The following is a 22022-nucleotide window of genomic DNA, read 5'->3' on the forward strand; positions in this document are numbered from 1 at the left end:
TCCCAGTCTTCTTTTTAACAAGAATAGGATTGGCAAGCCAGTCGGAGTGGTATACCTCCTTAATGAATCTGGTTGCCAGGAGTTTGGTAACCTCCTCGCCTATGGCCATGCACCTTTCATCGTCAAAGCGATGCGGGTGTAATGCGTGCTCGATGACCTCCCGTGGTATGCCTGGCATGTCAGAAGGTTTTTATATGAAGACATCATGATTGGTGCATAGAAAGTCAGTGAGTTTGCATTCCTATTTGGCCAGGAGCTGGGTCCCAATCCACACCATCTTGGTTGGGTCGGTGGGGTCGATCTCCATCGCCCTAGTTTCCTCGAGTGGGCGGAAGGTAGTCGAGAAGGTTGGCTTGTTGCAGTCCAGGAGTACTGGGGTCGATGATTCTCTGAGTCAAGGGAGCTCAGCTAAGTTGATGATGGTAGTGGCGAGCTCGTAATGCTTGCAATTGCACATGTAGGCATGCGAAAAGGTGCTACCCATAGTGATGACGGCGTTCGGTCCTAGCATCTTCAACTTAAGGTAGGTGTAGTTAGGGATCACCATGAACATGGCGTAGCATGGCTGCCCCAAGATGGCATGGTAGGACCCTAGGAAGTCCACCATCTTGAAGGTGAGGATGTCCAAGCGGAAGTTGGCTTGGTCGCCAAATGTGATGGGCAGGTCGATATGCCCGAGCGGGTATGCCTGCATTCCTGAGATCATGCCGTGGAAGGGAGAGCTCACTGGGTGGAGCTTCGACTAGGGGATGCGCATGGTGTCGAGGGTGTCGACGTAGAGGATGTTGAGGCCGCTGCCTCCGTCCATTAGCACCTTGGTGAGGCGCTTCTTATGAACAATAGGGTCGATGATGAGTGGGTAGCAACCCGATCTGGCGACATGGGAAGGATGGTCCCTCTGATCAAAAGCGATCGGAGATTCTAACCAGTTAAGGAAGGAGGGGACGGCTATCTCGACGACGCATGCCTCTCTATAGCACACTTTGTGCTGGCCCTTGGAGTAGACAGCATTGGATCCCCTGAAGATCATGAGGCATTCCTCAGGATTGGGAAAGTTGTCCCCATCCTTGCCCGTCATGCCTCCTTTCTTGGTCGCTGCCTCCTTGCCCTTTCCTTCTTTTGGTCTGCCGGCCTATCGTAGAAAGCGCTTGAGGAGTTTGCAGTCCTTGTAGAGGTGCTTGACGGGGTAGGCATAGTTGGTGCATGGACTCTCCATGAGCTTGTTGAAGTGCTTGCCCACACGATCGGCCATGGCGACCAAAGCAGAATTGGCCGGTCGGCGTCGATCCTTCTTGTTCTTTTTGCCCCTCTGTGTGGAGGGGCCCTCGTCTTGGTCCTCATGCTTAGCCTTGCCCTTGTCCCGACCTTCGATAAAGACTGCTTCGATTGCTCCTCGCTGGAGGCATGGTTTGTGGCGACATCAAGCAGGTCATGGGTGGTCTAGGGCTTCAGATAGCCAAGCTTGTGGATCAAGGACTCATAGGTTGTCCTAGAGAGGAACACACTAATGATGTCCATGTCGATGACATTAGGAAGGGAGTTGCATCATTTTGAAAACCTACGGATGTAATCTCATAGGGACTCATTGGGCTCCTGCTGGCAGCTCTTAAGGTTTTTGTACTCATGCTTGAGCGTTGTCTTTGCTTGTGCCTGGATGAGTGCCTTGCTGCCTTCGGTCATGCTGGAGCAGCTTCACTCCCATCGAACATGGTTGATGCTAGGCCATACCAGTCGGTATCCTCAGCTGTGGGGGGATGTTATGAGTCTTCATGCGAAACTCTTCCACAACCTCTGATACGGACTAGTTCCTGGTAGGGTGCAGCTGCACAATGCCCACTGAAGGTTGTACAATGCCTAGTGGTAGGCACATACAACCTCTCCATGACCTTCGCTAAGCTGCGCAAACTTCTATCTTTACGAGTCTTCAACGGTATCTTGTGGCTCTCATGTTTTTAAGGAAACTTCTACCTCCATTGCTCTCTTGCTTTGGTTTATAGTGTGATTGGGTTTTTTGGCCTTTGTCTACCCGTGGCGTTCTCTTAAACTAGTAGTATTATGACATAGCGATTAGGGATGGGGTGGGGGATGCCCCATTTTATAGTGATGGGCTTGTATATCTCATAAATTCTAGTTGTTGGCCAAGGTTTAATGCCTGGATATGTTATGATTTGATATTAATGATCATAGTTTTGTTTGTACTTGATGTATCTTTGCTCTTTGAATTCTGTTGTACTTTCATTCCTACTTGTTGATCTGCTCTTGATGCTTGATAAGGACAGGTCTTTGTCAGGTCTCTCTCTTTTTTTACCCCCCGATGCCTGCGGCTAAGGTAGGTCTTTGTTAGGTTTGTGACCTTTTGGCCAATTTTAATAACTCCTTGATGCCTGGTGGCAGACAGGACTTTGTCAAGGTTACAGGCTAGTGCAGCCGTGGAGGTCATTCCATGCTTTGTAGCCTCGGCTATAGGTAATGGGGGGTCCTCTGTTTCGTAATTTTGTTGTCGAATGTTGTGGCTCCGTTACTAGCCACTTTTGACCTTCGCTTTTTATGGTTCTTGTGGGGGAATTCCTCTTTATATTTTTAGAGGTTTTACATGGGTCCTGCCTCGTTAAAAACCTCACCTCTGCTAGGAGTTCCCCTTGTGAAGAAAAGAGTATAGGGCCTTTTTTGTGGAATGTAGAATAGAAAATGAAGAAAGCATGGAAAAGAAAATTGAGGTGACCTTCACTTATACTTCCGCGGAGGTCATCCTCTTACAATCAAATGTAAAATCTACGTAAATTATCAATGTTCTAGGTATGAGTGCGTGTCCTGCCTTTGACATCTGTCAGATAGAATGACCCTGGCCTTCCTACAGCCTTTGCCATGTAGGGACCTTCCCACTTTGTTTGGAACTTTCCTAAAGTAGCTGCATTAGGCTTCCTTCTTAGGACTAGGTTTCCATCCTGTATGTGCTTTATGACTACTTTGCTATCTCTCCACTTCCTAGTTTGTTCTTGATATTTACTGATGTTTTGTACTGCTTCCAATCTTGTACCTTCGATTGTTTCCTTAGAATATTCTTCATCTGTTGCTAAAGCATGCTTTATCACCCGGAGGCTCTGGTGCTTAATTTCGTTGGGTAGCATTGCTTCCTCTCCATATAGGAGCTTAAACGGTGTAAGTTTGTTGCCCTGGATGCAGTGGTGTTGTGGGACCACACCACCATCAGCAGCTCTTTGATCCACTTCCCCTTGCTGAGGTTGAACAATGTTTTTGATATTGCTGAGAATACTATTCTGTTAGCTCTCTCTACTACTCTGTTTGACTCTGGGTGGTAGACTGAGGCGAAGGCTAGATTTGTTCCTAGGCTTTTGCAAAATTCTTTGAACTTGTCCAAGTGAAACTGCTTTCTGTTGTCCACTATGAGGGTTCTTGGTACTCCAAATCTACAAATGATGTTTTGCTAGAAAAATTTCTTCACAGATTCTGAAGTGATAGTTGCTAGGTTCTTTGCCTCAATCCATCTCGCGAAGTACTCAATTGCTACGACTGTGAATTTGTTCCCCCTTGCGAAGGTGGCAGTGGCCCTACAAGGTCTATGCCCCATTTTGTAATGGCCAAGTGGGTGGAATGAGCTGGACTACGGTCGAAGGCTTTGACTGGTGTGGGGGTGTGCTCTGGCATGCTTCACATGTTTTGACAATTTCTTCTGCATCTTTAATGTGGGTGGGCCAATAGAATCCTTGCCTAATGGCCTTCGCGGATAGCGCTCTTGGTCCTATATGAGATCCACAGATTCCTGAGTGAATCTCATGGAGGAGTTCTTTGCCTTCACTCTAGGTTATGCACTTGAGCAGTGGTTGGACTCTGCCTTTTTGTACAAGATACCATCGACTAGCGTATAGTTTCTTCCTTTGGCTTCCATTCTCGCTATGCTTGCTTCATCTTCACATTGTTCATCTGATCGATGAACAATTGCCTCCAGTCTTCAGACTCAATGAGTAAGACTTGCTTGAATGCCTTTGCTGTCACTTGCATTGCTGGTGCTTGCAATATCTGGTAGAATGTTCCTTTTGGTATGGGGAGATTGTTTTATGATGCCCTCGCTAGCTCGTCTGCCACTGAGTTTTCTGCTCTTGGTATGTATTTTAGGGTGACTCCCTAGAACCTTCGCTCTAGTGCCCTTACTATCGCCAAATACTTAACCAGCTCTGGCTCTTGTGCCATGTGAAAGCATCTAGGCCCCTAATAGGGTTTTGGTGATTAATGACAATACAAGATTACTATAACTAACATGTGTTTTGTAGAGGCAATTAAGTTAGCTCATGGTAATGGAGATCGATTGGGCAATCATGGTTGTCATGCCCCTACAATGGAAATCGTTTTGGTTTTCAAAGGATGGACGACAAGGTTAAGGATGAGCTAGTTCTAAGTGTCGATTGGAGTTGAAGAGACACTTAGAGTAGTTTAGGACTTTGTTTTTCCTTTGGCCGTACTATTAAGGGGGGTATGGACGGGTAGCCTGACCTAGGTGAGTCTAGTGAGTTAGGTGTGGTGCACACTTGTTAAAACTAGCGCTAGCTAGCTCCTACATATGCCTAAGATCAAATGGAGCAAACTTCATTCACATATGATCGAGAGTTGGAAGTGAATGGAGGGTCAAATACTGACCAAACGCTGGCTTCGGTGTGACCGGACGCTGGCACAGAGTCCGGTCAGTTCATTTGACTAAGGTGAAATCGTTCGGTGTGATCGGACGCTGGAAGGTCAAGTGCCTGGACACAGAGAGCCAGCGTCCAGTCATTTCCAGTAAGGTTCCACAGAGGGTAAATCGTGACCAGACGCGTCCGGTCACACTGTAAACCCTAGAGTTCGGGGTGTACTGACCAGAGCGTCCGGTCACCCCGCAGAGGCACATAACGGTTTGTTTTTCAGCCCATGTTATAAATAGAAGCTCCACTCGTGTGTGGAGTTACTTTTGCTCATTCCAATAGCTGAGAAACACCTTAGAGAGTGCCAAGAAGAGCAAAGTCCTAGTGAGGTGATTGAGATTTGAGAATCCAAAAGAGAGACCTCATTAGTGAAGATCGAGAGTAGCAAAGTGGGCATCCACCTTCTCATTAGGCTTGTCGTGGTCAAGTGAGAGTTTGTGCTTGTTACTCTTGGTGATCGCCATCACCTAGACGGCTTGGTGGTGATTGGGAGTTCGGTGATCACCCGGCGGAGCTTGTGGGTGACCCAACTCAAGTTGTGAGCGGTTGTGGGTGATTCACCGCGATGGAGTGTCGAAGAATCAACCCGTAGAGAGCACTTGATCCTTGCGCAGATCAAGGGGGAGCTACACCCTTGCGTGGGTGCTCCAACGAGGACTAGTGGGGAGTGGCGACTCTCTGATACCTCGGCAAAACATCGCCGTGTTCCTTCCTCTCTTTTTACTTTGAGCATTTACTTTGAGCAATTCAATTCATGTCTTTACATTCTTAGAATTGCCATGCTAGAGTACGATTGGAACTTAGGTTGCAAGTCTTTTGTGCGGTAGAACAATTAGGAATACTTTCTAGGCACAAGGGATTAATTGGGCTAACCATAGGATTTAATTATTGCAAAGAAATTTAGAATTAGCCCAATTCACCCCCCCCTCTTGGGCATCTTGATCCTTTCAATTGGTATCAGAGCCTCATGCTCACATATTTAGGCTTAACCGCCTAGAGCAAGATGTCTCACGAGGATGGACCTCCTCCTATCTTTGAGGGAGATGACTTTGCTTATTGGAAATTCGCATGGAGGCGTATCTAGGGGCTCTAGATGTTGGTATTCTTAGAGCCGCCTCACAAGGCTTCCCAAAACCTCGGGATGCTACTAACCTACAAGGCGATGAGGTTAATTATGAGAAGTGGAATGCAAAGGCTCAAAACACCATCTTTAGAGGCCTTTGCAAAGATGTGTTCAATCATGTGAGGAACCACAAAGACGCCCATGCACTATGGTCGGATGTTTGTGCACTCCATGAGGGAACTAAGAGTGAGCGTGAGGAACGCTATCATCTTGTCATGAAAAAGCTCAACTCTTTTGAAATGCTTCCTAGAGAAAGTGCTAATGAAATGTATTCGCGTTTGAATGTTCTTGTAGAGGAAGTCAATGGGCTTGGACTCACTCAAATGCAACCATCCGATGTTGTAAGAAAGATCTTGAGTGTCCTCCCCATTGACAAATATGGGCACATTGTGACCATGCTACACCAAGGTGATCTTTCCACCACTACACCGACACAAATCTTGGGGAAGATCAATGCTCATGAGATGTATATGCACATCACACCTCAAGATGGCTCATCCTCTACAAAGAAGAAAGAAAAAGATTTAGCATTCAAGGCTAGCCAAGAGAAGGGCAAAGCAAGGCTTGAGTATGAGAGCTCAAGTGATGATGAAGTTGATGATGAAAGCCTTGCTGTCATTGTGAAGAAAACCGCCAAGATGCTAAAGAAGCTCAACAAGAGTGGCATCAAGTTCGATGGCAAGAAGAAGAAGTTCTTCACAAGCTCAAGAAGAAAGCCAATCTCCGAGATGGATTGCTACAATTGTGGCGAACTTGGCCATCTAGCTCATCAATGCACAAAGCCCAAGAAAGACAAGTTCAAGAACAAGAATAAGGGCAAGAAAGATGACTCAAGCAATGAAGATGAAGATGAGAAGAAAAATAACAAGCCATACAAGAAAAGAGATGGCAAGAAGGACTTTCACAAGAAGAAGAAGAGTGGAAAGGCTTACATCGTCGATGATTGGCTCACGGACATTGATTCATCTAGTGGATCATCCGATGATGAAAGTGACAATGAGAAGGTGGCCACCATTGCCATTGACCTATCATCTTCACCGCCTTCACCGCCATCATCCTCTACACACTTATGCCTTATGGCCAAGGGTGAATGAAAGGTATCACATGATGATGATAGTAGTGGTGATGATCATGCTCATAATGATGATAGTGATAGTGATAGCGATGATGAATATGAGTCACCTACTTATGATGATCTTGCTAAATTACTAAAGAAATACACTAAGATCATTATAAAGACTAGAGCTAAGAATGAAAAGCTTGAGATTAAGAATGATTCTCTTTTAGCTAAATGTGAGATAGCCGAAAAGGCTAGTGTTGAGCTTAGAGAAGCAAATGATGCTATGTCATCCAAACTCAAGGAGCTCAAATCTTCTAAGAAAGAGCTTAAAGCTAAACATGATAAACTTGAGTGGGTGCACAAAGAGCTCATCACTAGCCACAACAAGCTAAAAGATGAATACACTACTCTTAAGGTTAATCATGATACCCTTGTTATTGCTCAAGAATTTGTACCCAATGAGCCACATGATGCCACTAATGATGTTGTTAAGATTGATATAGCTACATCATGTGATGATCTTATTGGTGAGAGCATTGAGCAAGGATCTAGTGGCAAAGGCAAGCAAGTGGTTGAGTGCAATGACTATGATGAGTACATCAAGCTCAAGCATGATATTGAGAAGCTCAAGAAAGAATTTGAAGAACTCAAAGCCACCAAGCCTATTGTGCTAGAAACTATTGTTCATGATGATGGTTTGATCCTTGAGAATGAGAAGCTCAAAGATGAGAACAAGAAGCTCAAGGAAGAAAAGAACAATGATGCTCTCAAGGAAGAAAACAAGAAGCTCAAGTTAGAAAAAGAGCATCTTAAGATTGGATTGAGCAAGTTCACAAGAGGCAAGCACCTTCAAAGTGAGCTCTTAATGAACACCGTCATGAAGATGGATAGAAGTGGCATTGGGTACATGGCAAATCAAGAGAAGAAGAAGGCTCAAGCTCAACAACAACAATCAAAGCCAAAGCCAAAGCCGAAGAGATGCTTTGAGTGTGGACAAGAAGGCCATTTTGCTCATGAGTGCCAAACTCCACCACCACAACCCTTGCCCAAGCATGCTAGACCCTTTGCCTTCAATGCTCACTATATGCTTAGAAAGGATTCTAGTGGAAAGATGAAAGTGATGTTCTTAGGACCTCCCAATAAGAATAGGCCTAAGAAAATTTGGGTTGCAAAGTCATTTGTTGAGAAGGTGAAGGGCCCTCAACAAGTTTGGGTTCCTAAAGCTTGATCTCTTGTGTGTAGGTGAACTACAAGACCGGTGGAAGTCATTGGGTTATTGATAGTGGTTGTACACAACATATGACCGGTGATCCTCGTATGTTCACCTCACTAGATGAAGAAGTAGATGGACAAGAAAGAATCACATTTGGGGATAATTCAAAGGGCAAGGTTAAAGGATTGGGCAAAGTGGCAATATCAAATGATCATCCAATCTCCAATGTGTTATATGTAACACCTCTGGTGTTTTGACCTAATACTAAAATTTGACATGTCATCATGTGCATTGCAAAGCATTCATATAGTAGAAAATTTTGAATGCATTCACTATATAAGCTTTATTTCATAATGTTGTTATTTCATGTGATGTGTTTCAAAAACCCTAAATAAAGATCATGACCACAAGGGTCAAATTTCATGTGATCATGTGAGGCCATGTGTCATTTGACTCAAATAACCCTAATGGGCCATGTTACTGGTCAAAAATCAAAATCTAAGTAAAAGGAAGACAAATCAAATTTGAATTCATTTTCAAATTATAAAAGTCCTTTTTGCCCCTTTTGACTAATTCAAAATCCATGAGGAATTTGGGGTTGAGGCAAAAAGCAAAGTTGGAGATTATTTTATGTAGATCAACTTTGGTATTCAAAGTTTTTCAAGTTTACATATAAAATTTGGAGTAATTTTGAAATGATTCAAATGCTCAAATGCACCCCAAATTCAAATTTCAAAATGGAGGCAGAATTTGAAAATATTTCTAGAAGCAAAGTTGTAGGGTTTGAAAAATTGAACAACTTTCATTTTTGGAGATTTTCAACTTCTTTAGAAAATTTGTGAGTAATTTGAAAAATGAATGCAGTGGCAGTTCTGTATTTATTTCAAAAATCACCTCCACCTCTCTGCTTGCCGCCGGCGCCACGTGGAGGTCACCGCCGATCAGGTTTCACCGCTTTCATGCGCAGTGACACGCCCAAACCTCCGTGGCGAGTTCGCCTATGTGCTGTCAACACTGCACGCCCTCCTTCTTGCTATAAATAGGAGCACGCCGTCATCATTTCCGTTTTTCACCTTCTGCTCTGCTCCGCCGCCAGCTTGCTCCACCGCTCGCCATAGCCTCCGTCGAGCAGCATCCGCCGTGCCTAGCTACGCCTACGCGATCGTCTCGGTCCTGTGCTCCTCGGTGTCTTGCTTACGCCGCTTGGGTTGGCCGGAGTCGCCCGGCGCAACTGCTTCTTCCTTGAGCCTGGTCGGAGCTCCACCACCATCGCCTCGACGTGGCCAGGCCATTCCAGACCATCTCTGTCTTCACCAAGCCCACCGACGTGATCGTGGTGAGCCACTGAATGTGAAGTTCACTTCGCTTTTGACTCTACCATAGTTTTGCTGGGGTTACGCCATGAGCCGACGTGCTTGAGCCGCCATGGCCGGCGTGGGATCTTCTCCGGTGTACCTTCTGCCATTCCAAGGACGGGGATGGGTTCGTAGTATGGTGTAGATCATTTTGGTGAGGTCGGCTTCACCGGAGCGTCACCGTCGGCACATTTTGCGGCCGGTCAGTGAGGGTAGCGCCGCCATGATTGCTTTGAGTCACTGACAGTGGGGTCAGCTTGTCAGTGCGAGTGAGGAAGAAGAACAGTGATGATTTTTATTTTCTGAATTTGTGAATAGTGCTGAAACTTTGGGAATTTGTAGGAAATTCATGGTAGCTCCAAAAATTCTGAAATTTTGTGTGTAGCTTCTGTACATGTTCTAGTATGGTTTAAAATTATGAAACTTGAAATTTGAATAAATTTTTAATGATCAAATATTCAGTCCATTAATGGAAAAATGCAATTTCCATGATTTTTGTAGGTCACTGTATAATTCCAAAAATTATGAAATTTGTTTTGGTACACTAATTTGTCATGAGGAAGCTTACATAAAATTTTGAGGTCATTTGGAACAAGTTCATTTTTGGGCTTATTTCCAAATTAATTCAAAAATAAATAAAAGCAAACCCTAAGTGTTAGATTAGTGCTTGATCTTGTTTTGGTCATGTTTTGTGACCAGTAGGGTTCAAGATCAGTGGTCGGAGAGTTCACCGTAGTGGTCAGAGAGTTCACCGTAGTGGTCAGAGAGTTCACCGTAGTGGTCGGAGAGTTTACCGTAGTGGTCGGAGAGTTCACCGTAGTGGTCGGAGAGTTCACCGTAGTGGTCGGAGAGTTCGCCGAAGTGGTCGGAGAGCTCACCGAAGTGGTCGGTGCTGGCATGGTCACATCCGTTACGAATATGGTTTGGTTAGTTTGGCTTGTAATTGTACCATGAAGGAAAGTTGTAATCAATGTGTTGTTATATTTCATGCACCATAAAAGCATCATGTTTACATTATCATCATGTTGAAGCATATGCTATTATTTCGTGTAGAACCCGAGAGCGAAACGATTCTAGTTGAGCAAGTTCTGGAAGAATCCCCGATTGTCACGGGATTCGATAATTGTGGTACTAACCCGGAACCTGAAATCGTCAACGAAGGCAAGCCCCGGTTTATGCATTAAGCCCTTACCTTGTTTACTTTGAAAAGTTTATCACCTATGTTACTTATTGCATTAAGTTGTTTAATTCAAATGTTGCCTACTTGATGCATTACCTACCTTGTTACTTGTTTACCATCCTTGAAGATGTTTCTCTTTACAAAGGCATAGAATGCTTAGTATGCTTTATAGTAGGCTTTCAAAGTAAAAGTTTTGATACAATCAAAGATGGCATACTAGCCAAAGAAAGAAAGAAGGTTGAATGAACTAGAGACTAGTCGGATGACTTATCTTGAATTTTGGGAAGTGTTGCCGACTATGTCGCTTAAAGGCCAGTCATTGTGGATCTTCTGAACGAGACACTTTGTAGTACTGTTCACATACTCCGGTAAGCCTACTTCGGCTAATCCGATACTAAGACGAATGCCCATGCACTGGGAGTGGAGAGATGGCGGGAGTAGCGTGTACCCTCATGGCTGGAATGTGGCTGGATTTGAGGTGTGCTGTGCTCTCGGGTGGTGTGGAGATGGCTTAGTATAGGAGGATCCGATAGCGAGGTTGATATATGCAAGATTAAGTTCTACATATGTCGTGTGATAAGGAATCCCCAGCTGGGACTTGAAACAATTCGAATTGCCGGTGCTCCGTGGATATGGAGACTCGATTCATTATAGAAGCAATGCAGGACTGGTGAATTACTAAAATATGAGAAAAAGAATGGAATGAGAAGGAATGGAATATGGGAAATGTATATTTAGTTGAGATAATGAACTAAAAGGTCTTAAGGGTAAAATTTGAAAATAGGATAAGAATAGTAAGCTTTTGGCAAAGGACTTTGAATTTTGCTACATCCTTACCTTGTCCCAAACCCCTACATCTTTAAAAGTCTTACACCCCGTTACGTCGGGTTAGTCTTGTTGAGTACCTTTGTACTCAGGGTTTGTTAACCCTTGTTGCAGGTGAGTCACATGCGCAGGCTTGTTTTGGTCCCTGCTGCATGTCTGTGTTTGAAGTAAATGACGATGAGGAGTGATGAATGGCCTTTGGACAAGGCACTAGTTTGTATGATAAATAAAGTTAATGTAATATTATCCCGCTACTATGGTTGTATAACACTTATGGTATTGTAAGTTTGAAAACAACTGGTTTGTAATTATGTTATCTTAAGACTTCCGCTATCTTTTACTCTGGTATATATTTGAATAAACTGTTATAATCTGCAATGACTGTGATTGGGATCCTGTTTGAAAAGAGAATCGTGGATGATTCGGGTTTCCCGAGGACACCCGACAGACCTGTTGAGTTGTTAGGAACTCGTGTACGCTATTCGGGGTCTGTTAAGACAACGATAGGTGCACGTGGGCCCGATTTCTTAGGAGGTTCTGCCACAGCTGGTATCAGAGCAGTTCCCATCTAAGATCATTGTAGATTACTTTGGAAAACCTTCAAAATGATTTGGATCAAAGAAAGTAAACTTGATCTTTTAAAGTTTAAATTTCTTTCTTCTTACCTTTGATCTAGACTCAATCCTGACTTATTTGAAAAGTTTGTGGCGGATAATATGATTAGGTTTGTCCTATGTATTAAAAATCTAGTACTTATGATTATATAAATCTTTTGTACTTAGATTCGTAAGATCGATTCATGCATCACGCTTGAGCACCTTGCATAATAATTCCCCTTAATAGTGGTTGGGTAAGTCGTGTCAATCCCATTCTTGCTAACCTTCGTTATCCTCAAGCTATTCTTATAGTCCTACCCTAAATTCTACAGGCTATGGCAAAGACCAAGAAAACCGCACGCAAGTCCACCGGACCTCATGGAGTCCCTCGTCACCAATTGGCACCAAGAAATCACGAGCTTGGTGAAGGAAGTTCCAAGAACCTAGGAGAGGAAGGATCTTCAAGCAACCCCGCCAATGTCGAGAACCTTAACAAGGAGCTCAACACTCTTCGTCGAGCTCATGTCAAAGACCAAGAAGAGCTGGCAGAAATGCAAAGAGGTATCACCATGACCATGGAGCTGCGGAATGAAGCCTGGACACGAGAAGATGCGGCCAATGAACGTGTCAATGAGTTGGAGTTCTACATAGAGGACCTAGAGATGGACAATGCCATTCTGCATGAGAATGTCCATATGTTGTATGCTCAACTTCATCCTCCTCATGGGGATGGTGAAGTTACCGATGAAGAAATGATTGTAGATCCAGGAGAAGTCGAGAATGAGGAAGAGGAGGAGGATCCTGAGGAGTTAGTGTACTTCTCAAATGAAGATGAGGTTTTGTCCGATACGGGCACGGATGCCGAAGACTGAAAGCTTGGAGTAGTAGTAGTTCCTTTACTGCTTTCCTAGAAAACCAGGGTTGTCTTGTGGGATACAAGACATGTAATATAAATAAGAACCCTTTGTAGCATGCAACCTTTTAAAAGCTTTCAATAAAGAATAATGTAAGTAAATGTGTTTCTCTAACAGATGCCTCGTCCTATCACCCGAACTGGTGCTAGTGGCTCGCATGACGATGATGAGTGTCCAAATCCTCCACCAATGCCCTCGACTATGGCAGATGCCATAGCTGCACTCGTCAACGCAACGGCAGAGAATGCTAGGCTATTGAGGGAGTTGGCGCAGAACCAACAGGCACCATACCCTAATCGTGGCCGTCGTAATAATGGAAACAACGAGTCAACCTATGTGGATTTTACTGACACACGTCCGCCAGTATTCTCTAAGGCAGACGAACCTTTAGAAGCTGATGATTGGCTTAGGACAATAGAGCAAAAGTTCGAGCTGATCCACTGTACTGAGGTTCAAAAATCAAGGTTTGCGGCACAGCAACTCCGAGGAGCTGCTGGTGCCTGGTGGGCAAATTTGGTAGCCGTACAGCCCGCTGGTCACCAAATCAACTGGAGGGAATTCAAGGATGCCTTCAGGGCACACTATATTCCGGATGGTGTGATGACCATGAAGTTGGAAGAGTTCTTGGCTCTTAAGCAAGGGGAGCACCTGGTGATGCATTATGTTGGGCGTTTCAACCACCTGTCGCAGTATGCTATTGAGTATATGAATACTGACAGGAAGAAAAAGAATCATTTTCTTAGAGGCTTGAACACTAAACTTCAGACCATGATGGCAGCCTATGGTAATGCAACTTACCATGAGACAATCAACATTGCTATCGCTTCAAAAGAGAATTACCGCTGACACAAGGAGGCGAAGAAGAAAATATTTGCTTCCGGATCATCAAGTGGCAAGCGTCAGAAGATAGTATACCATCCTCAGAATCATGGCCGTACGCCATTTCACCCACAACAAGGCCAAAGTAGGCAACAAATCTTCATTCGCCCTGCAACTAATACGCCTTATACTCATCAAGCATCGTAGCAGCAGAACAATACAAATAATGCAAACCGCAATGCTACTCCCTAGAATCACAATTTTCCATGCTATAATTGTGGTAAACCCGGGCATTTTTCCCGAGAATGTCCATATCCTAGGAAGAACAATCCTGATGCAACCAAAGCCCCTGTTAATCAAGCTCAAAATTAGTACAAGGGCAATGCTCAGAACCATCAAAAGGGTCCGGCTGAGAAGAAAACTGGAAGGGTATTCTATACGCAAGTGGAATCTATTCCAGAAGGAGAACCAGTTATGATGGGTATGTTTCCCATTGCTAAGCATCCTGCAATTACCTTATTTGATTCTGGTGCATCCCATATATTCATCAATCGTACATTTGTTGTGAAGCATGGGATAGCTATTGGGGAAACAAAAGAACCCTATCATATACAGTCGCCTGGGGGACGAATCTGTACAAGGGAGGTAGTTCAGCATGTACCTATTGATTTGGGAGGATATGAGTTCCCTACCAATATGCTGATATTAAAGGATCAAGATATAGATGTGATCCTTGGTATGAACTAGCTAACTCAACACGGGGCTATCATAGATGTCCTGCGTAGAACAATAAGGGTAAATGCACTTGACAGCAAAACCCAACTTCTCATCCAACTTCCTTTTCCTAAGAGTATAGTGGAGACAGTCTGTGCAACTATTGTTGAAGGAGCCGAGGAAATTTCAGTGGTATGTGAGTTTACGGATGTCTTTCCCGATGACCTGCCTGGTCTGCCACCAGACCGAGACGTAGAGTTTAGAATTGATCTAAAACCAGGGACAGCACCAGTGTCTAGAAGAGCATATAGGATGCCACCAAAAGAATTAGCAGAATTAAAAATGCAACTACAAGAGTTGTTAGACAAGGGTTTCATTCAACCCAGTTCATCACCATGGGGATGTCCTGCTATTTTCATGAAGAAGAAGGACCAAACCTTAAGGTTATGTGTTGACTATCGGCCATTAAATGAAGTCACCATCAAGAACAAATACCCCTTACCCCGAATTGATTTGCTTTTTGATCAACTTGCGGGAGCTAAGGTATTCTCAAAGATAGACTTAAGATCAGGCTACCACTAGATTAAGATCAGACGTGAAAATGTGCCGAAGACAGCATTTACTACCCGATATGGACTATATGAGTATCTAGTCATGTCTTTTGGGCTGACCAATGCCCCGGCTCATTTCATGTACCTGATGAACTCAGTTTTCATGCCCGAGTTGGATAAGTTTGTCATGGTGTTTATTGATGACATCCTTATCTACTCTAGGAGCAAAGAGGAACATGCGGAACATCTCCGTATTGTTCTACAAAGGTTAAGAGATCGCCAACTATATGCCAAATTCAGCAAATATGCATTTTGGTTAGAGGAAGTACAATTTCTAGGTCATGTACTATCTGCTGAAGGTATAGCTATTGATCCGAGCAAGGTAGAAGAAGTCCTTAACTAGAGAGCACCTACAACTGTTCATCAAGTTCGTAGTTTCCTGGGGTTGGTAGGGTATTACCGTCAGTTTATCCCTGACTTCTCCAGAATTGCGAAGCCAATTACTGGATTGCTGAAAAATCAAACTAAGTTTGTATGGTCAATAGAATGTGAAGAGGCCTTTCAAACATTGAAGAAGTTGTTGACAACTGCACCAGTATTAGCACAATCTGATATCGAGAGGCCATTTGATATCTATTATGATGCATCTGGAATTGGTATTGGCTGTGTTCTTATGCAAGAAGGCAGAGTCATAGCATATGCTTCCAAACAACTCAAGAAGCACGAAGAACATTATCTCACCCATGATCTTGAATTAGCTGCTGTTGTCCATTCACTCAAGGTTTAGCGACATTATTTATTGGGCAATATATGTCATATCTATACAGATCACAAAAGTTTGAAATACATCTTCACTCAGTCAGAGTTGAATATGAGGCAAAGAAGATGGTTGGAATTGATCAAAGATTATGATTTAGAAGTGCACTATCATCCGGACAAGGCTAATGTGGTTGCCGATGCCCTGAGTCGCAAGAGTCATTGTCATTGCTTGATTGTAGAATTGATGCAGTGAACATTGTGTCAAGAGATAGAGCATCTGAATTTACAAATCATACAACAAGGTTCCCTGTCCAACATTGTAGTTGAGTCCACTATCAAAGATCAGATCATTGCTGCTCAACAGAAAAGTAAGGGCATAGCCCATATTAAGGATAAAAGTCAGATCTGGGAGACCAACATGTTTCAAGATCGATGAATCAGATGTCGTATGGTTCAAGGATAGGTTGGTAGTACCCAAAAATCCAGAGCTACGAAAGCAGATTCTTGATGAAGCTCATTCTACAAGATACTCCATTCATCTAGGTAGCAACAAAATGTATCATGATCTGAGAAAGAGATATTGGTGGACCAAAATGAAAATAGAAATAGCTCAATATATAGCCAAGTGTGATATTTGTCAGAGAGTCAAAGCAGTTCATATGAAGACTGCAGGTCCATTACATTCGTTACCAGTTCCATCTTGGAAGTGGGAAGATATTTGTATGGACTTCATCGTGGGATTGCCTAGGACATCTGTAGGCTACAATTCAATATGGGTTATTGTTGATCGTCTAACCAAAATAGCTCATTTCTTACCAGTCAGAGATAAATATCGAGCGGAGCAGTATGCAAAGCTTTATCTTGATAGAATTTTCAGTCTGCATGGGGCACCCAAGACCATTGTCTCTGACAGAGGATCATTGTTCATATCCAAGTTTTGGAAAAGTCTACATGAGTCTTTAGGAACTAAACTTATCCGTAGTTCTGCTTATCATCCGCAAACAGACGGACAGACTGAAAGGGTAAATCAAATTCTTGAAGATATGTTAAGAGCATGTGTCCTTTCCTTTGGTGCTAAATGGGATGAATGCCTTCCCTTAGCTGAATTCTCGTATAACAATAGCCATCAAGAGAGCATTAACATGGCACCATTCGAAGCACTGTATGGCCGTAGGTGCCAAACACCTTTAAATTGGTCAGAAGCTGGAGAACGTTGGTTCTTTGGACCGGATGTGGTCAAGGAAGCTGAAGAGAAAGTTAAACTCATACAAGCTAATATGAAGATAGCTCAATCCCAACAGAAAAGCTATGCTGATAAGAGGAGATGACCGCTAGAATTCAAAGTGGGAGATTTTGTCTACCTCAAGGTATCACCGATGAAAGGAGTTCATCGTTTTGGGATTCGGGGAAAGTTGGCACCCCATTATGTAGGTCCTTTTCAGATCCAACAACGATGTGGACCAGTCGCCTATCGCGTCAAGCTACCAGATCACATGTCAGCGGTACATGATATCTTTCATGTGTCTCAGTTAAAGAAGTGTCTTCAAGTACCTGACCAAGAAATCAACTTTGGTGATGTAGAACTAGAACCTGATTTGACTTATGCCGAGTACCCCATTAGAGTCTTAGATTAGAAAGATCGAGTCACTCGTAGACGTACAATCAAGTTCTACAAAGTACAATGGAATCAACACACGGAAGATGAAGCTACTTGGGAGTCCGAAGATTACTTAGAAGAGAACTTTCCTGACTTCTTCGCTTCTATCTAGTTGCAATACCTTGTCTATATTGTAACTTGTCTTGCTGTTAACAGAATGGAAAACCCCCTCACCAGCCTTTTGAATAAAGTTATTATGTGTTAGCTTGACACATTTCCTTTTCCATTACTTAGCCTTAAGTTTTAAATCTCAGGACGAGATTTCTTTAAGGGGGAAGGGTTGTAACACCTCTGGTGTTTTGACCTAATACTAAAATTTGGCATGTCATCATGTGCATTGCAAAGCATTCATATAGTAGAAAATTTTGAATGCATTCACTATATAAGCTTTATTTCATAATGTTGTTATTTCATGTGATGTGTTTCAAAAACCCTAAATAAAGATCATGACCACAAGGGTCAAATTTCATGTGATCATGTGAGGCCATGTGTCATTTGACTCAAATAACCCTAATGGGCCATGTTACTGGTCAAAAATCAAAATCTAAGTAAAAGGAAGACAAATCAAATTTGAATTCATTTTCAAATTATAAAAGTCCTTTTTGCCCCTTTTGACTAATTCAAAATCCATGAGGAATTTGGGGTTGAGGCAAAAAGCAAAGTTGGAGATTATTTTATGTAGATCAACTTTGGTATTCAAAGTTTTTCAAGTTTACATATAAAATTTGGAGTAATTTTGAAATGATTCAAATGCTCAAATGCACCCCAAATTCAAATTTCAAAATGGAGGCAGAATTTGAAAATATTTCTAGAAGCAAAGTTGTAGGGTTTGAAAAATTGAACAACTTTTATTTTTGGAGATTTTCAACTTCTTTAGAAAATTTGTGAGTAATTTGAAAAATGGACGCAGTGGCAGTTCTGTATTTATATCAAAAATCACCTCCACCTCTCTGCTTGCCGCCGGCGCCACGCGGAGGTCGCCGCCGATCAGGTTTCGCCGCTTTCATGCGCAGTGACATGCCCAAACCTCTGTGGCGAGTTCGCCTGTGTGCTGTCAACACCGCACGCCCTCCTTCTTGCTATAAATAGGAGCACGCCGTCGTCATTTCCGTTTTTCACCTTCTGCTCTGCTCCGCCGCCAGCTTGCTCCGCCGCTCACCGTAGCCTCCGTCGAGCAGCATCCGCCGTGCCCAGCTACGCCTACGCGATCGTCTCGGTCCTGCGCTCCCTGGCGTCTTGCTTACGCCGCTTGGGTTGGCCGGAGTCGCCCGGCGCAACTGCTTCTTCCTCGAGCCTGGCCGGAGCTCCGCCACCATCGCCTCGACGTGGCCAGGCCATTCCAGACCATCTCCGTCTTCACCAAGCCCACCGACGTGACCATGGTGAGCCACTGAACGTGAAGTTCACTTCGCTTTTGACTCTACCGCAGTTTTGCCGAGGTTACGCCGTGAGCCGACGTGCTCGAGCCACCATGGCCGGCGTGGGATCTTCTCCGGTGTACCTTCTGCCATTCCAAGGACGGGGATGGGTTCGTAGTATGGTGTAGATCATTTTGGTGAGGTCGGCTTCGCCGGAGCGTCACCATCGGCACATTTTGCGGCCGGTCAGTGAGGGTAGCACCGCCATGATTGCTTTGAGTCACTGACAGTGGGGTCAGCTTGTCAGTGCGAGTGAGGAAGAAGAACAGTGATGATTTTTATTTTCTGAATTTGTGAATAGTGCTGAAACTTTGGGAATTTGTAGGAAATTCATGGTAGCTCCAAAAATTCTGAAATTTTTTGTGTAGCTTCTGTACATGTTCTAGTATGGTTTAAAATTATGAAACTTGAAATTTGAATAAATTTTTAATGATCAAATATCCAGTCCATTAATGGAAAAATGCAATTTCCATGATTTTTGTAGGTCACTATATAATTCCAAAAATTATGAAATTTGTTTTGGTACACTAATTTGTCATGAGGAAGCTTACATAAAATTTTGAGGTCATTTGGAACAAGTTCATTTTTGGGCTTATTTCCAAATTAATTCAAAAATAAATAAAAGCAAACCCTAAGTGTTAGATTAGTGCTTGATCTTGTTTTGGTCATGTTTTGTGACCAGTAGAGTTCAAGATCAGTGGTCGGAGAGTTCACCGTAGTGGTCGGAGAGTTCACCGTAGTGGTCGGAGAGTTCACCGTAGTGGTCGGAGAGTTCATCATAGTGGTCGGAGAGTTCACCGTAGTGGTCGGAGAGTTCGCCGAAGTGGTCGGAGAGCTCGCCGAAGTGGTCGGTGCTGGCATGGTCACATCCATTATGAATATGGTTTGGTTAGTTTGGCTTGTAATTGTACCATGAAGGAAAGTTGTAATCAATGTGTTGTTATATTTCATGCACCATAAAAGCATCATGTTTACATTATCATCATGTTGAAGCATATGCTATTATTTCATGTAGAACCTGAGAGCGAAACGATTCTAGTTGAGCAAGTTCTAGAAGAATCCCCGGTTGTCATGGGATTCGATAATTGTGGTACTAACCCGGAACCTGAAATCGTCAACGAAGGCAAGCCCCGGTTTATGCATTAAGCCCTTACCTTGTTTACTTTGAAAAGTTTATCACCTATGTTACTTATTGCATTAAGTTGTTTAATTCAAATGTTACCTACTTGATGCATTACCTACCTTGTTACTTGTTTACCATCCTTGAAGATGTTTCTATTTACAAAGGCGTAGAATGCTTAGTATGCTTTATAGTAGGCTTTCAAAGTAAAAGTTTTGATACAATCAAAGATGGCATACTGGCCAAAGAAAGAAAGAAGGTTGAATGAACTAGAGACTAGTCGGATGACTTATCTTGAATTTTGGGTAGTGTTGCCAACTATGTCGCTTAAAGGCCACTCATTGTGGATCTTCTGAACGAGACACTTTGTAGTACTGATCACATACTCCGGTAAGCCTACTTCGGCTAATCCGATACTAAGACGAATGCCCATGCACTGGGAGTGGAGAGATGGCGGGAGTAGCGTGTACCCTCGTGGCTGGAATGTGGCCGGATTTGAGGTGTGCTGTGCTCTCGGGTGGCGTGGAGACGGCTTAGTATAGGAGGATCCGGTAGCGAGGTTGATATATGCAAGATTAAGTTCTGCATATGTCGTGTGATAAGGAATCCCCAGCTGGAACTTGAAACAATTCGAATTGCCGGTGCTCCGCGGATATGGAGACTCGATTCATTACAGAAGCAATGCAGGACTCGTGAATTACTAAAATATGAGAAAAAGAATGGAATGAGAAGGAATGGAATATGGGAAATGTATATTTAGTTGAGATAATGAACTAAAAGGTCTTAAGGGTAAAATTTGAAAATAGGATAAGAATAGTAAGCTTTTGGCAAAGGACTTTGAATTTTGCTACATCCTTACCTTGTCCCAAACCCCTACATCTTTAAAAGTCTTACACCCTGTTACGTCGGGTTAGTCTTGTTGAGTACCTTTGTACTCAGGGTTTGTTAACCCTTGTTGCAGGTGAGTCGCATGCGCAGGCTTGTTTTGGTCCCTACTGCATGTCTGTGTTTGAAGTCAATGACGATGAGGAGTGATGAATGGCCTTTGGACAAGGCACTAGTTTATATGATAAATAAAGTTAATGTAATATTATCCCGCAACTATGGTTGTATAACACTTATGGTATTGTAAGTTTGAAAACAACTGGTTTGTAATTATGTTATCTTAAGACTTCCGCTATCTTTTACTCTGGTATATATTTGAATAAACTGTTGTAATCTGCAATGACTGTGATTGGGATCCTGTTTGAAAAGAGAATCGTGGACGATTCGGGTTTCTCGAGGACACCCGATAGACCTGTTGAGTTGTTAGGAACTCGTGTACGCTATTCGAGGTCTGTTAAGACAACGATAGGTGCACGTGGGCCCAATTTCTTAGGAGGTTCTGCCACATTATATGTTGCTTCATTGAGCTTCAACTTGCTATCCATTGGGCAATTGTGTGATCTTGGCTTCCAATGCTTGTTTACCAAGGAGGAAGTTGTTGTATCTAAGAAGGATGATGAACAAGTGATATTCAAAGGATTTAGATACAACAACCTATATCTAGTGGATTTCACCTCCAAAGATGCAAACTTGAAGACATGCCTATTCACTAAAACAACACTTGGGTGGCTATGGCATAGAAGACTTGCTCATGTTGGGATGAGCTCACTCAAGAAGCTTATGAAGAATGATTTGGTAAGAGGGTTGAAGGATGTGAAGTTTGAGAAGGACAAGCTTTGTAGTGCATGTCAAGCCGGCAAGCAAGTTGCAAATACCCATCCAACTAAAGCTTTCATGTCAACCGCAAGAGTGCTAGAACTCGTTCACATGGATTTATTTGGACCAACAACATATAAGAGTTTGGGAGGAAATCTTTATTGTCTTGTGATTGTTGATGATTATTCAAGGTATACATGGGTATTCTTCCTTCATGACAAATCTAAAGTTGCATCTTGCTTCAAGAAGTTTGCCAAGAGAGCACAAAATGAATTTGAAGTGAAGCTCAAGAAGATAAGAAGCGACAATGGGAAAGAATTTGA

The sequence above is a fragment of the Miscanthus floridulus genome, chromosome 7 (genome assembly GCF_019320115.1).
Source record: "Miscanthus floridulus cultivar M001 chromosome 7, ASM1932011v1, whole genome shotgun sequence".
Classification (NCBI taxonomy): Eukaryota; Viridiplantae; Streptophyta; class Magnoliopsida; order Poales; family Poaceae; genus Miscanthus; species Miscanthus floridulus.